The sequence below is a fragment of the Vanessa atalanta genome, chromosome 23 (assembly GCF_905147765.1).
Source record: "Vanessa atalanta chromosome 23, ilVanAtal1.2, whole genome shotgun sequence".
Taxonomy (NCBI): domain Eukaryota; kingdom Metazoa; phylum Arthropoda; class Insecta; order Lepidoptera; family Nymphalidae; genus Vanessa; species Vanessa atalanta.
In genome coordinates this window covers 7,001,975-7,020,674 of record NC_061893.1, presented here as the reverse complement: position 1 = coordinate 7,020,674, position 18,700 = coordinate 7,001,975, and the positions used below count along the sequence as shown (strand labels likewise).

Sequence of the window (18,700 nt, the reverse complement as noted above, 5' to 3'; positions counted from 1 at the left end):
CAAGCGCTTGATGTGCTGTACAAATACAGACAAAGTATGCAACGTCACATTTGCTCATGGGTCTACAAATCCGAGTAATATATAGTAATAACATCTCCCCTCAAACGCAGGCGAAGCCACTGGCTGAAACTATCGTAAAATAGCTGATTTCAATTTTAATAAGAATTAACTCTGTGAGAAAATTAAATTGTATTAATTTTGCTTATATTTTTAAACAAAAACTTGTTTACTATTCCCATGATATATTCAAAACAAATATTATGCGGTACGGAAGTAAGATGGTGTTATGCTTGACAGAATGACGTACAGCCTGAACTATACAGTCCAGTCATTATATACAAAAAACAGGCCGAGAAATGCTAATGAACCGAGAAGGCTGATTTTTGGATATGTTGCAGGGCTTAGAAAAGCTTAACTAGAAATTGTCGACCTCGATTTCTTATGTGCGATCGTCGACTTGAAATTAAAATTAAGATGGAATATTTTCCTTATAATGTAGACGAAACGAAAGACTTCTGCAAACTTTACATTGATGTTTGATATTAAAGAGCAGCAGAGTACATTTTCTTTAAGTCGCCTTTGTTTCAGTCCCTTTACCTCATTCAGGCTTTGAAAACTGTAACCAAAACAAACTATAAAATGAGTAGACGTATGACATTGGCGCTGTAACAAATATTAAAATTTTCTTACATCGCCAATGCGCCACTAAACTTGGGAACTAAGAACGTACTAAGATCTATTTTCCCTTGAACCTCTAGTTGCACTTTCTCACTTAACCTTCAAACCGAAACACGACAATCAGGGCCGGATTTAGGGGAGGGCAACCGAGACAACTACCCTGGAGCCTTCACATCAAGGGGTACCTAACAACATAGATTCCGACGAGATGACTAATATCTAGATATATTTGAATTATAATAATGTTACTAATTACTGTTTTAAAAGTTTGATTGAAATTAAAATATTCAAATTAATTCATAATATAATTATTAGGGTCTCCACGCCTCTGTTGCTCTAGGACCTCCTCTCCTTTGTGGCCCCAGGACCTTTAAATCCGACTATGACGACAATACTGATTATTGATTTTTGACGGTAGAATATGTGATGAGGAAGTCTTCTCTACCCAGCAAACTTGCACAGACAAATGCACCCAGTAAAAAGCAAATTTATTTATGTTAGTACTTCGGTAGTGCATATCGTATCGTAAACGTTACGTGATCTATAAATAAACTTAACAAAACCGTTAAGGAATGAAAATGAGGTCATTGTTCTGCTTATCCGTCGCGCGTTACGAACAAACGAACAAAAACATGTATTAAACTTTGTCTATTAAAATAGAAGCTTTGTTAGAATAAATTTGTTACCAATCCCCAAAAACGCGAGCGAAGCCGCAGGCGTTTACTAGTGTAATAATAATTAAATCTCAATAGAAAATAAAAGACGTATAATTATACCGATCATCATCTCATTAACGTGTTATTTCTATATCTATATCCACATACATCTCATTAAAGAATTTATAATCAATATATGTATATTTATAATACAACACTATTGCACTTAACCGCTAATTTCCACTTTAATTTTGCTTTTTTCGTCGACGTTCAAAACGCAATTTTTTCACAAATCCATAGTGAATAGCATAGATGAATCAAGCTCTCGACCAATGATATCGCGTCAATTTGCTCTCAAATTTTGTTTATTTGACTCTTTTATGTTATGTTTGGAATAGAGTAACTATAAATCTCTCTGACGTCACCCTAAACTAAAATCATTGTACGATTGTATATATGTATATATATAAATCATGTACTTAAAATCCAAATTCCACAACCAACGTGTAACTTGTCATTCCATTTTACCGTAACGTTGGTAGTGTCAACTTAAAATTGAATGTTGGTACAATATGTAACATTTACTCGCAGAAAAGGACAATTACTTTAAAAACATTATAAAGTTTAATTTTATTATCGGTTAATATTTTACGAAGTTAACGTCCTTCTGTCGTTCGTTTCAGGAAATAATGTGATGTGGATTATTTTTGCGTCGTTTATTGAATAATTGTTGTTTCTCATTGACATACCAAGAGATTAATAAAAAAAATGGTACTAAATTAAAAACCCAAGTATTTTTCGCTTCAAAATGAATAATAGGAAATTAATTTGTCGTGAGAAGTTCAATTTAGCGTCGTTGGTCGTGACTAAGTGCCTACTTCTTAATTAGGATAATACTATACCTATCTGCTTGTTTTTAATTAACATTGCGACACCCAAAACTATATAGACTTGAAATATTTGATGTGAGCCTTGGCTTACAAAGACGCGCACTGAGAAGGATTTCGAGATATTTTGACTAACGATAGAACTTATAACTGACTAAACAATATAGGCGTGGCAATAAAAACGGATCTAGAGCTTAATGTTTATGCGTGACTGCTATTCAAATAACATACATATTAATAAGTCATATAAATACATCAATTAAACTTAATCATCAAGATAAAAGGAGGAAAACGTATTAACAGTATCGCTGGAATTTCAAGAAGAAACATGTATAGGTATATGCTGTTATAATTTCAAACGCAAATCGATTACCTATGGTTACACACCACACAGACCATTAATCTGTGCTGGAATGTTTTGTTTAGACCTATACTAAGTTCAGACAAATGTTCGAATTAGCTTATCTGACTTTAACCAGCGTTTCATAATGTTGTCAATGCCAATCACAATGGGAAGATTAGCTAACTTCGCAGGACATTTTATGGTGTACAAGTGTGTGAGCAAACACAAGTACGCTCTCATAATCTGATGAGACGGCAAATTCGACAAGTTCAGGTGCAGGCTATCCGTGCTTTCCAGAGAACAGAGTGTACAGACTTCCAACTTCCAGCCTCCGGGCTGTTACAATAGAGAAACCCAATAACTTTTTATCGGTCCGACCTCGGAATTTGCGGCCACTAAACAGATTTTTTTTTAATTTAATTAATTAATTAAGCATTAAGCAAAGAAGTAGCGTTTAATATACTATATAAGGTACTAAACCTTGCTTCTTGAAATTAAATAGTAACTCTAGAAGCGTCAACAGCGCAATGGGCCTCCTAGGGATGTAAAAAGTCGCAGGATCGATCCTGACTCCTTGGGCTATTGTCGTCCCTACTCCTTACAAACACTTCTAACTAGTAATAAGCTTAAAAGGAGGGGTAAATAGGCTTAGCTAATATTCTTAATAAAAAAAACTACTAAGCCATAGCGGCAAACGAACATGCCTTAAAGAGATACCTGGAGCTTGTCAAACACGCTATATACAATTCATTCTTATTCGTCAGAGTTATTTTATGTGTCTTTGCCACCATAGTGTTACATAAGTCAATAAATACTTAACCAGTACACACATTTGAATAATGTATACGTCACTTCGTTTTAGACGCATAATATGTAAGGCCGTTGATCTCGAGATCCAGGTTTAATCCCCAGTATGAAGGTATTGGGTTTTTCTGTTAAGAAAATCTCAGTTGCAGCTCGGAGTGTGGAAATTTAAAACGCCGTTTAACCAATATCACCGTTTCATCAAAATTTGCAAATTTCTTTTTCAATGTCAAGTCTTCAATAAAATGTTATTTATATTTGTCACGATTCTTGTAAATAATAATTATATTAGAAGACATAATAATTTTTTGTTCCACACAATAGTCGCGTAGACATTTTTCTGAAAAATTCGTTAAAGCTCAAATAATGAAGATTACATAAATAATATATAATGAATAGCAAATAATGTGATAGGTCATCTAAATCTGTCATAGAATCGAATTGGCGATCCCCGACTCCACATCGTCTAGTATGCCCTACCCCTAGAGTGTTTTTGCAAGGCCGAAGACCTGGAGGCAGGTAGTCCTAGCCCACTGTAACAAAACACAGACAAATTCTGCCATATCAAGACTGATATGATAGAATTACCAGGCTTGTACATATATTAACACAAATCTATAATACGGATCGATACTTCCAAAACTGTGAACATTTTTTCAAACATAACCAAAACCTCGAAACGACTACACGAAATAATAAAAGTACGCAAAGACGACGCATACCATTTATATGTATTAGTATGTTAGGTCACCTTAATCATTGTTACAGATGCGGATGTATGTCTGTGTGTTAGATAAATCACGGAAACTGGGAAAGTGGATTGATGATGGATATATCATTTCCTCGCGCGTTGAATTATTTGCGACGTTACTGCGACTTCCTGAGATGAATTATCGTTACTGTTGGTACAAAGGGTTGTATTAACTATTTTTGGGACTGTAAAGGACTATATACGTTATAACAATTACTTTGTATAATATGTCCCTTAACAATATATAAAATCAATTAACATATTTTTAATTAAAAATCGTAGCTTTTTATGGTATAGATAGGCGGACGGTCAAATGGACCTGAGAAGTGGTCATCTACAGACATTGACGCTGTAAGAATTACATCGGCAACGCGCCACCAGCCTTGGGAATTAAGATGTTATGTCCCTTGTGCCTGTGGTTACACTGGCTTACCTTTAAACCGGAAGATAACAATATTAAATATTGCTCTTTGGCGGTACAAGATAAAGTTTGGAGAGCACATTTGAATGGACGTATTATATGATTCAAGAAAAATTACTTTATTCAAGTAGACTATATTATTATAGACACTTTCAACACATCATTATGTAAGATAACATTTTATTTTGTGGTAAAAAAAAACACATTAAAAAACATTAAAATACGTACTTTATCAAGTACGCATTAAATGAACACTTCGTAACGTAGATATTACCGAGAAGGACCGACTCAGTACATGACTACCGTTTTCTACCAATTAAATTAAATATGATAATTGAATACAATTAAATTATCATTTTATTACTTTATTTGCATAAGAATTATAAACAATAACTTAAATTAAATTAAAAATAGTTACTGCGTGATAATTAAAAGGATTATTTATATTAATTATTTATACTATGCCTACGATTTCGCCCGCGTGGTGGGTTGATATAGGCAAAATTCCATGTTGATATGTTAAGTAGTTTAGACGAATAAAGTATTTATAATACTAGTTAGGATTTGTATATCTCTACTGTATCGATGGCAACCAAAATATAATGTAACTTTTTAATATTTAATTTATCAATAAAAAATTCACACACGAAGTTTTACAGTTCGGAATTGGAACGTAATTTTCATATGCGACCTTTTTCACAAGTAGCATATGTTAATATCAAGTCATTGCAAGTAAAAGGTTAAGTGTGTGACGTTCTGTATTTCTGTTTTGCAATTCTGTGATCAATTTGCTCTGCTCTGCTCCCAATACCAAGAAAACGACATATATACAAACCGCTATTTGCTAGTGTCTCAACAACGAATGCTATTAAGTTATGCGATTGCCATGGAACATTTATATCATGATTGCTTATAATTTTAATATATACATAGTATAATATTATGTTGTCACAATAATTGAGAAATTGCATCGATGATTGAAAACGTTGAACGTTATTGCGAGTGCAAATCTTGGCAAGCTAAGTTAACTAAAGTTTCCACATATTTTTTTTGATCATGGTTTGGTTGAATTAACGACAAACCCCTTCCTAAATTAACTGCCTTTGGCAAACAATGAAATAATTTAAGGAATAAATAGAATATAACTTCGTTATTCGAGGCAGAGTTGAAGCTATCAGACCACGTGATCGCGTTTATGCACTGACCAAATCAGATCTGCGGTGGACGCAGGATGACAGCTACAGAAAGAAATGGTGTGCCATAACATCAGCCAAGACTTCACGACCATAACCAATCTGCCAAGAGCATATCGACCAAAACGATTATTGAGCCTATAAATATTCCTCGGCTAAGAAGAGGAAGCTCTCCTCTCTTAGAGAAGTATCATTTCTGTGGATATTTCATCATGAGTTCACTGTCACAAGAGCTCATACCCGCAATTCCATTCGTGATTCACATGGTTGACCATTTAGACTAGACTAGATTTATTTATAGAACGAATCGTTGTTTTTTTTTATTTTATTTGTGGTTTGAGTGTGCCTGTGTAAATACTGGTCTTGAATGTTTGCCCGCTTTATAAATAACTACTTGTATTAATTTACAGCAAAGGCTTTTTGATGTGCGAATGAGTTGTAAGTTGTTGGGCAAACATTTTCGAAGGTATTTTAAGATTAAATTAAATATTTACAAGTAAATAATTTTTTTTATCTTGATTTAACATGCAATGGAATTCTTGGTACGAAGAAGGTCAAGGGAATATGAAATTTCAATCAAAGATCGTTGCTATGACGATAGCTAGTAACATACAGTATAAACATAGTATTACTTGTTACCGAAATCTATATATTCTTTATTCAAATTCATAAGTTACTGTAAGAATAAGGAATTCTCAATCGTCGCTTTACTTGTCAAGGGATAAATTTATTCTAATACAATAAAGTTGAATAGTTTATTTGTTTGTTTTGTTGAACATTCTCCTACTGTTGTTATTTGAAAAAAAAATAGTGTTAGGTACGCACTATAACCGCTATTTATCACGCTATGAAAAATAGAAGCGGAGGACTGGATCACGTATGACAGAATTGTTCCCCTTAAATGTTCTAAAAAAATCCTTGTATATCAAATTTATTTGTCAATGATGCAGTGGTTTTTTGCCGCGATTTCTCTCAGCAGATCAATCCTATGCTAAAACTCACTCCACACTATAGAAGATACTTAATTTCTCTAACCCCGAGACGCAGCCAAGAAAAGGGGAGCCCAGAGCTCATTGAGACGAACGTCCTGTCCCCTGTGAGAACGCACCTTAAAGCTATGACGTTGCGGAAATCTAAATACATCAACATTTCATCATCTAAATGTAATAAAACAACTGCAATCCATTTCGATAGACGCAATAATATCTCCAACGACATTAAAGTAACGGGTCAATAAACCATAGATCCCCTACTGTGGAGTCGTTCAATCGATTGCGTTTGCTATTCTTACAGCATGTCAGGTGAAATTAACCTTGCGTGCCGCATTCGAATCACGTTCGGATTCGTAACTTGCCCTTGGAACCATTCGATAAACCGCGGATATATATTCACGATGTGTTTTAAAAAAACACATCTCTCGCAATGATATCCTAGCGCTGGATTTTGGCGTGCATATATTCCTAGCGAAATATATTTTTCAATGATTTATTATTGTCGGATTTAGACGTGCTAATAGTTCTGTACATAATATATAATTTAACCATTTAATGTCCTACGAATAACAATCCTAGTAGCAGACTAAGCCGTGTATTTTTTGTTCAAAACAATGGTTGCAATAGCAACAATTTTCTTGTGTCAGATTTTGGGCAAAACATTTATTACGATAATTTATTAGCATCGACCATATGCGTGTAAATAGTTCTGTTCATATTATATCTTGCTACAACTTACTCGGAGAATACCAGGCCGGAAAAATACGTGATGATGGCTCTTCACCACATCAATAAACAAATAGAATAATTGACCAAACTCACTGACCATTTTTAATGAGGAAGAACCTTAAAAAAATTAAGGTATTACAAGAACAGGAATTGTTGACCTTTTGATAAATAGAGGTTTTGACTTAATTTTCCAAATTAATCATATCATCATTTTTGATTACTTAAATTTATGTAACAGCCGTCCCACCAACATGATTTAACTATGACAATGACTTAACATCTGAATACCTTAACGACTGAAGATATTTCAATTTGGAAGTCCCAACATGACTTTGAAAATCATAGACAGACAATGACAATACAACAAAATCATGGATCAAACGGACAATAAGGAAAAGAGCAGGGCGAATCTGCACACGAACAGGTAACCTGTCTTGTATATAGTACGACCATATTATAATGATTCTTCACTTACTAGGAAACTTAAGAACACAAATACAACACGATACATTAAACTGATCCATTTACATTGATGCAATCTAGACCACGCTTGAATTTAAATATATTGACGTCTCTTTCCCCCATCTCGCGAGGAAAGAGAAAGGCGAGATGAAGTAACTCTATATCTTAATCAATATGATAAAGCAGGATTTTCCTCATAAGTATTAATTAGTGTTTGTAAGAAAAGTAACCAAACTGCGTCACTCAGGTATTTTTTGTAAACATATGGATAATAATTTGAAAAGGTATGTTATTACAAAGCTTTAAATGTTATCAACAATATTGCTCAGGTAAAAATTAAAACCAGATGACTTAGGTAACAGCCAAAAAAATGTCATAAGATTTTAATAATCGTCAAATTATGATTAAGATGCTGTAAAATCTTGTGATGCTGGCATTCTAAAGGAAAAAAGTATACACCAAAGGTATAGGCGTCTGTAGAGAACTGTTTATTTAACAAAAAAAATATTGAGTAAGAATTCTTGAACCGGTTTCTTCTCAGTTCTTTTACTTAAAACGCTGACGCGATTGCCTTTTCGAATGGTCGATCTTGAAGTCAGGTTAGTATCATCAGGGGTCGATGGAATCGTGAAGTATTAACTTGGATGGAAGTGTGGATCAAGCTTGTAGAATAATGTTTTGATTTTTTTTTTATATCTGGGAAGATGGTTAGGTTACTTGAGTTGTTCAGCAATTGAGACAAATTTAAGCATTAAACTTTTTGACTGCCTCGTTGGTCTAGTTGCTGGATATAAAGCTGAGGTCTTGGGTTTAAACTTGGCCCAGGTTGGACCGATGAATGGGAATTTTGTCGAAAAATTCGCAGTAACAGCCCGGAGTCTGGAACAAATCTGTCCCTTGTCTCTTAAAACACGTAAATCTGTAAATCTGTTGTCATATCGAACTAGTTGTGTTGGATTTGCCAATTCATCAAATTTCGAGAGGAAGGATAAAGATTCAAAAGATTTAAGCCCAGCGGTGGGTTTTTAACAGAACAGTTAGTCATTGGATCTTATAAATATAAATAGTGCTATTGGTGGCAAATTCGATGGTTATATAAATTTTGCATAACGTCTGAACGTCAAATTTATCCTTGCGATAAATTTAATTTTCAATTTAGCGTTGCTTTGACAGATGTATAATAGCGTATGTTTTTACGCTATTACACATACGTCAAAATTGTCGGTACGAGAAATGTGTCCAACGTTATATGTGCTCATTGTGGTGATCTAACGGATCTTCGTCTTAGTCATGATGTACACAGTCTTTAGAATAATGAATACGTAACAAAACTACTCGATAATTCACATTTATAGACTTGTGAGTTGCGACGTTAAATATAAGTACGATTTAGAAGTTAATTGATTAATTAGCGTTGTCTTCTTCTTTTGAATGTTAAATCAGTTATGACAGAAAGAGATAAACCTATTTTTAACACATCTCGCTAAAAAGTTCATAAGTAAAGCTGTTAAATTGTAACCATTATAATATAACTAAATGTCTTACTGACATAATAAATGCCGAAGTTTTGATGTATGTTTGTTACTCAATGACGACATAACGGCTGAACTGGTTTAAATGAAATTTTGCACAGAGATAGATTGTAGTCTGGAATAGAATCTAATTATTATTTTTTCACCGGAAAATTTTCCAAATTTTTTATAGACATAAATCTACTGTACATCTGACTGACTGTGTGCATGTAATTGAATTCTTAAATGTTAGGACTGATTTAAATGTTTTTTTTTTGTTTATATATGAGTAGGTCACAGTTTTAGATTGGACCCGGTAGGTAGCGCTGCGGTCGGCAAATAAATTAAATTCATATATCACCCGGATGAAGTCGCGACCTGCAGCTAGTTTATTTGTTTGTTTTTACGACGCTACAAATAAAACACTGCATAGAAAAGTAATTAATAAATAAACTATGTTGGCATTAATCATTTCAACATAATTATATGTATATATATAATTTACTATGTAAAGATATACTAGTAAACATATTGTTGTATGTTTATCGAGATTACCTCATTGATTTAGCTAGCTAGCTTATAAGACTGCAGTCTAGAAGTGTTGGATTCAAACTCCGGGTCGGTAAATTAATAAGTTTTGGAAATTTCCAAAAAATTCTCTACAGTAGTCCAAAGTTTAATTTGCACTAGAGATGCGTTAAGCTTTCGGTCCTGAGTCTGAACTCTTCGGCCGTGTCTTCTTGCTGTCCTATCAGATCATATGAACTGATATGATATTTGTGGGTGCATCGATGTCTGTGCACTCATTTTGATCATTATAATCTCAGATTATAAAACAAAAGGCGTTTGGAACATTATAGTGAAGCAACAAAAGAAAATACAAAATCAGTAGATGCAAATTTGCTATAGAGAAGAGACTATAACAGCTTCTGTGTAGTTGATAATTGATGGTTCAGTGGCCTTGTGTGTGCATATATCCCTGTGTAGATTGCCATAAGCTTAAGTTCTAGCCGCCGACCTGCTACTGATAAAGTTCAATAAATGTTTACTACTACTACTACTACCCATAGCCCAAGACCTCGAGATATTATACAGCCTCATAAGCCGACATATAAGTTGCCGGGGTACAGAAGACAAGACAAGGTATCCAACACATAAGCAAAGCCGCAGATGAGAACTAGTTTGATAATATAATAAAACTTTAAGTAGGTGCTCATTAGGATAAATAAAAAAACTATTAAAACAATTGCTTTGTTACAAGAAAGACAATTTAAATAATAAATTACTACGCTTAGGTATTATTACGTAAACACTGATCGGTCGTTGAAGACACATTTTTCATTTATTACAATTTAAATAAAAAATAATTCATATAAATATTGTATTATTTTTTTCCTATTATTATATTATGTACACTGACATCCAAATGTAAGTTTGCTCTACTTCGATAAATTAATTCATAATATACGTTATTCGTGTACGTTTATCCAAACATATGGAATGTAGATTCTACCGAGAAGAAATAATTGAAACAATAATATACGTACATTACATTAAAATCTATATTTTAGACAAACAAACAATTGATGTTTAATTAATGAATACACATATTATTAAAATAATATATTTATAGGTAAACAGCTAAGCTAATCATAATAACATTAGTAAATAATTTGTAACAGTGTTAAATACCGGAGTTTCAGAAAAGCTGAAGCGTACAAATGATGGAAGTATTTGTCTAATTTCGATATCTTCGTTCCAGTAGCAGTTGAAATACTTGGACCTTGGAGTAATAGTGGAAAATATTGCGTTATTGCTTCCTTTGGTGACAGAAGGGCTGGTTCATTTGCTTAGAGGATCGACTTGCAATTCAACGGGATAATGCTGCTAGCATTCTTGCTACTACGCGGTCATGATATATACTGTAAATATTTTAATTTATATTCGTACATAATTAAAGCATATAATGAAATATAATAATGACACATTTTCAGTAATGAGAATATTTAAATCTCTTCTCAAAACATCAAAGACAATATTTATGTATACTGATTGCATCCAAATCCATTACAGTTAATGAGTTTCGTCGTAACACTAAACCAAACAAACACTTGACGTTGAATGCAATAGTATACACATTATCTAAACAACGTATACTAATATTATAAATGCGAAAGTAACTCTGTCTGTCTGTTGTTTCAAAGCAACTGAGTCGAATTTCATGAAATTTGGTACGAAGTAGGCTTGAACTCCAAGAACGGACATAGATTCAGAGACATTTTTTGCCTAACACCTAACGACTATCCCCTACAACGAGAACCGTGAACGATAACTTCTATAATATAAGTAGGTATATAAATGACATAGCAAATATTTTCTAAGCTGGTATTTTGCTTTCCCGGCACACAAGCTCAGCCTAACCCACTTCCAAAGGTCACTGAGTCTATACACATACAATTATAAACACGCAACTATACATATTTACATATTGCAATTATATTTGCAGTCGTTGGGATAAATCTACACGCGTTACGTTAGAATAGAAAAGGCAGGGCCGGACCGTAAGTAAGGGGGCCCTGGGCTAACACTACTTAGGGGCCCACCTAAGACATATCTGAACGTACACTTGAATTAAATTAATTGAATGGGTTTGATTAATTGCAGGACTGCAGGGCTGCAAACCATGCGATCTGTTTAATATAATAAAATAATGGATTATTTCGCAATATCGTCTATTTTTGACTTTAACTTGACTTGACTTAGCTGTGTGCTCTGGGCTGAAGCCCAAAAAGCCATACGGTAGATCTAGCCCTGAGAAAAGGGATATTATATTATCGTAACTAAGGCATCTGTGATATTAGTAACAATTATGCTACGCTAAAAAGCAACATGGGCGTCTAACATCTGGTCTCCCTCTCACATATAGAATATTAAATAATTAAATACTTATTTATATAAATAATATAACAAGCGATGACTTAGCACAATGGACAAATATTTTGAAAATATTAGATAAAGATCTGTCATCTACAGGAAAGGTTGAAGATGTCATTCGAGAGGCGGGTTATAACATGCAGGTGTCTCACGATGCTTTATGAATTATTAAGATGGATACGTCGTTCGTTACCTTGCTCGATTGGACGTTACCGATAAATATGCCACGCGAAATAACTCCTGTGTTCTGTATTTGCGGGGAAAACCGTTAACAGGATACCAAGACAAATACCCGTTTTGCACTTTTTTATTAGGCGACCGAGGTGCATTATACGGTTTTAGCATATCGAGTAAGTTAAAAAATAAATTCTTCTAATATAAACCGAAATATTTAAATTTAAATAAAACAAGAAACTTAAGAAAATAAGGCTAATGATAACAAATTTAGAAGATTCTTAAAATATTTAATATTTTTATACAATGCTATAACTGTACGTAGCATAACGCGAGCGCATACCCGGGGACCACATTCGAACTTAAGACGATTTGACCCAAACCCAGTTGCAATTACAACTGCGCCTGCATCAGTCATCATTACGATCATTGGAGTAGGTGTTTTTACTTTAATGTCATCAAATAAAAGTGCGAATACCTTCTCCAATAGGACGTATTGCACAATACGCACCATAATGTTCGTTGGTTGATGGTAAAATAATTTAATATTTAGATGTCATTAAAAAACACAACTGTCCTGCCAAAAATAACCTCTAAAAAGTTCAAAATAAATATTGAATAATTAATTAAGGAGATATACCTGCTCAAATAACAGCATTCCTCTCGCCCTTCGTGGTATACGTACAAATTACATTTATTCATCAAAACAAAAGATAAGTAGACGCTGTCTCAGGACAATGTGTTTTAAGGCGCGTAGTAAATAGTGTTCGTTAATGAACATACAATACTTTAATATATTCCTGTGGTCAAACAGTCTTAGGACCCGGTTTTCACGAATCACAGCGACAAGGCGTGATATTAACGCGTGACTTAAGTAGGGTTACCAGATATGCTAAAAAGAGCATACAGAAAAAAAAACAGAAAAGTACAGTAAATCTAAGGTCCGATTTATTAAATTTGTCCCCGACATGCGAATATAAATTGAAATGTTCGGATAAATACCTTACAACCCACGATAAATAAAATAATCAGGAATGCTTTACAGACTTCAAACGTCACGTAATTCAAAATTAACCCTTAAGATTTCGAACATAAAGATCAATTTAAACACAGTTCACATGAGTGTATTTGTGTACGTATATGATTGTACGATTTGAAAGAGGGGTTAAAAAATGTCTTCTCATATCGGAAGCCACACTAAAGGCCATTGTTAAATTAATAATCATGACCCAATTACGAAGTTTTCTCATGAGTTGCGTTGCTTTTTTTAATTAGCTATCGCTGTACTTAAATGATTTATTATACGTAAGGTTAAAGGTTGAGATTAAAATTAAATTTATAGGGTTTTAAATTATCTGTCGACTTTAATGTACGTTTATTTTTTATATTCCAAGAACATATTAAGCGTGTACAATGTATCTGACTAAAATAAAATGTAAATACAAAAAATGTGGCAAATGGATCTGGTGGTAAGTGGTCACCACCGCTCATATTGGCGTGGCATTTATATCCAAGTCCAAAGGTACTGTCGAATAAATATCTTGGTTAGATAGATACTTTAAAAAAGTTTAACCTTCGTTTTTATTAATGAAAATATTTTTCTTGCGAAGCAATACCTATTTTTGACAGTTTTAATAATAATAATAATAATAGCGGGTTAATTGTACGATGTACCCACGATGTACGATTTATTTTTTTAAGTTTTAATAAAAGTTGCATGGACCCTTTCAATGATATGGTTTTTATATTAAACTAACATTTGTTTCGAATAAGTTGCTTGAGAGAAATGGCTTCAAACACTTCTTTGACCGAGTAAAGCACATTACTTAATTCTATACTAAAACGATTCGCTCATTTTGACGTAAGATTGTTAGTTGTCACACGCGCGTACGCCCATAGATAAATTAAGAAATACTAACAATATTTTTGGCAGTGCCGCTAACTTGTAAAATAAATACTCCTGAGTTAATGAGTGATAAACTCAATAAAATTCGAACACTGACTAACTGAAACACAAGGCACAGACTTGGTTGGCGTGGAAGCAATTCAAATTTGAGGTTAAAACACGATGAAACACTGCTTGACAGTGTAATCAGAAGACTCTGATATGAATTACATGTTAAAATACATTTATTTTAAATAATATAATTTTAGATATGACAACCCTATTTGCATTTGAATCATTATATGTCTCTAAACTTAACGTTTCAAATAAGATTTTACGACTGTATTTATAATAATAATGTAAATACTTAAATTTTGTCAGTTATAGTCGCTGGTAAATTTTGTTGCTGTTCTTTAGTACGAAAGGTCATAAGTGAAAAGAAGTGATTTTACTTTTTGCTACTAACATTTGATTAGCTTAGAGTCGTATTTTATTTAACAAATAATCGCCTTTTGTAACAATTTTTCAAAATTATGATAAAACCGCATGATATTATATTTCTTTTTAAAATTAAACGCACAAACGGACGCACAGATAACAATATTGTACCATAATATTATGTAATAATTTCAGCATCTAAATTCTACATAACATGAATAATTTTAAAAACTGATTTTATTATTAATATAATTTTAATTAATATTAACGTCATTCATTGTATTTTCTCAATAAAATGAATATAAATAATTAACAGTGTTTAATTTATTTGAAAACTCTTGACGATCGAGTTGCGCGAATACGATAAAGATTAAAAAAAATCTTCTCGCGCAATTGCGTTACTTTTTCTTCTTATTTTTATTAACAAACCACTATAAACACGTTACAGAGTAAAAAAACGATAAAAGCTCTTTGTTCACCAGTCAACGACATTTGCAAACACGATCATTTAAAAAAAATAATTACAAAGAATTGTGAAACAAATGAACGCTGGTTGAGTTTCTCGATCAACACGCAAAAATAACGATTGCCATTGAATTGATTTTTTAATTGATTTTTGACAAAGAATATATTTAAATTAAGAACTCTTTTTTAATTCAATGTTCGTGTTCGCATTTTTTTTTAATATCAGTACGTATTATTTTATGACGATGTTCGAAACGTAAATGTTTACATAGAGTTTGAAGCAGTCGTGAAACAAAGGCAAAATTTGATTTAATAAAAAGGCTATTCAAGTAAACCATTGCAGCTTTAATACCGAAAACGTATAACGTGGTTGGTTATATGTCGTATGTGTATAATATGTGTTCAGCATTCGATTGGTCCGAGTAATTAATGATAATAAGTATAATATAAGTAAAATTGTTTTAATTTTGATATACAATCGTGTACTAAATGCTACGTAATCATTTAATGCTATATTCAAATTTCGAATTACGTGTTTAAAATAAAGACAGATGATTGTTTTTTTTTTTATAAGAAGGTCCTAACTCTATGTCATACAGCCTAATCGAATATGATTCATCAGTTTAATTTTAAATTAATGTACAGTTATACAGTTTGTATTCTATTTGCACTGACCTTTCTATCTAATTTGTGCGACTATTTCATAAATTGTCCTCATTATTTTTTGTTACGTTTGTTGTAGTAAATAAAAAAATATTGTTATGTAAGTAATTTTTTAATTGTCATAAGTATCAATTATAGTGTTTAATAAAATAGTTATCGAATATGTAAGTTTATATATTTATAAAATACTTGCATCAATCAAAAATTATTGATCGTCGTCGTAATGTTGATTTAAGATTTCGTAATGCTATGGATTTTGTTAATGGGTATAATATTCATAATAAAATTACGTAAAAAAATTGCATTGCATACGAATCATTAAAGATTATATGAGAAACAGATTTTTTTTAAAAGGAGAACGTTGCCAGCAACATGATAAACACAACTCACCAAATTAAAAGCGTTTCACCTCCTTTTACTTTTCAACACGCACTGGCACAATATAATTAAAAATAAAATAAAACTGTCGATATTTAAATCACTAGGAATCGAAAATGGAACGATATTTTTTTTTTATTTGAAAAAGGCGCGCGCTTTGATAGATATAATTTTTGTAATAATGGGAGTGACCTACACACGACGCGTTCGAATGTTAACTGCCAGATAGCCGTCGAAAGATCGCTCTCTCCAACACAAATGTAGTCTTAAGAAACCTTGAGAGTCGGCAAACTGTACAGCATTGTTTTGTGGCCCGGAATAAACGCTTAAGTTACACTTAACATCTTGGAATTAACAACACAAATATTTTTGATTTTTAATAAAGTTAAATTAAAAAAAACATTATAAAGGTTAGAGCAAGAATTATTAAAATATTGTTAAAAAATAATTAAATACGTTTCTATGTGATTGCGTTACTTTCTTGTGTTAAAATAGATACTGTTTTTGGACGTGAGAATATTGGAAATTTGCTTTTTTTAAGGAAAAGGTAAATACACTACTACATGTCTCACGCCTTAAGGTCGCAAAGATATTCGTACGTTGTAATTTTTTTTCTACATTATTGCAGATGTCATTTTTCTTATTAATAGTTTAAAGTATATATTTGTTGCTATCTTATCAATAAAGACATAAACGTGCTCGTTTAGTATTGGAATTAATTTATTCTTCTTCTTTACGTAGTCGCTTTGGATTGGTCTCATATACTAAGTTATCTCACATTATTTTAAAATGTCAATTTTTTTTAAACATTCTATATTGGTTACAAAATTTAGTTAAAGATCTTTTAAAATCCAACGGAATTCGTATGGACAAGTTTTAAATTTAGAATGTTTGACAGGTAATTAGTTATGTTATAGCAACTACACCAATGATTTTGATTTAAAATAAATATTATAGAAACGTGTTCGTCTTTTGTTACTCTTAAAAGGTATTATGTAAGATTGTTATTTACGAGTAAGATGACTTCGTCAAATATTGTCTATCTTTTACTTAAGCAATCATTGCAGGAGTTTGAAAGTGACAAATAACTTTTTATTTCAGTATAAAGTAACATTAATGACAATGATATTCATCCATTTAATTAAAACGTATTCCATTATTTTTTTTTTATTTTGAATTGTTAAGTCATAATTAGTAATATTATTATTAAAACTAATTCTAAAAAATAATATCTGTATACTCGTATACCTATGAGTCTTTGTATCGAAATTGTAAAAAACTGAGACGAATTTATATTTAATTCGTGAAGGAATGTCTTATTGTCTTTCGATATGAATAGAAACATGAATTTGATACGTCAATTTGGTACTGTGATTTAAATTAACTTGACATCATCTGAGTTTAAGAATTATATTCAAAATATTGATGGATTTTATTCTAAATATAAAAAAAAGGTATATAGAATTTCTCACTAAGTATACCAGGGTTATGATTGAAAATTTGATGAGTATAAATATGTATACATATCTTGAGCCGACGCGATCAAAATTAAATCTGACACTAGTAGCCTCCTTGTTAACACCATAGTTATATGAACATGTGAAAGATTATAGATGTAATATATTTTATTTGTAACGCTATTTTTATTTAAGAAAAATAACATAAGTATTGATAATATTAAGTGCTTAAATATATATACAAATATTTAATAGCAATGTAATTTACATTCTAATTCTGTAGGAAGTTAAAACACTTCTTACACCGACAACGCGCCGCTGACCCTCATTGTCGAGCTGAAATGTTGAAAGAAGTACATAGTGCCTGCGTTTACCCTTCAAACCAAAACACTGTACAATGTATTGATGCTTAGCGATAAAATTAATCGTGAGCAATATAAATATCTGAGTGGTTACCTACTCAGACGAAAATGCAAATCCCCACCACCTAAAGAGCCGCTAAACTTCAGTGTCAGTCAGTCATTCTACAATTGGTCAAATGTTAATTTTAATAATAGACTATGTCATATTATAGTCGTTACGGTTATAAAAAAAAAAAAAACTTAATAATTTTAATTTTGCCATTTCTATCAGTTCATAATGCATGTCTAGGTCGCGGATGACGTCACTCCGAATATGCCTTTCTTTTCTGTTATGATATCCGAGTGGACTGATTACCTTATTAACGAAACGCGCTTATTTTACTGTTTAATATGACTACATTATATTTGTAACGTAAAAAAATATGTTTATGAATTATACAGGTACCGATGACAAAAAATAATAGAAAAAAATATTTGTTGATTTTTATGCTATCTGTACATTTTATTTTAATATGAA

The 18,700-nt window shown here is 32.1% G+C and overlaps 1 protein-coding gene across 1 annotated transcript in view; it reads right to left on the bottom strand.

The window, feature by feature from the left end:
• The window catches only part of LOC125072942 (ABC transporter G family member 23-like), a 66,046-nt gene extending 49,476 nt beyond the window's left edge, over positions 1-16,570 (bottom strand). The window contains exon 1 of the mRNA XM_047683577.1: positions 16,377-16,570. The gene's annotated coding sequence lies outside the window, so the exon portion shown is untranslated. The remainder of the gene's footprint in view (positions 1-16,376) is intronic.
• Positions 16,571-18,700: the final 2,130 nt, after the last annotated feature.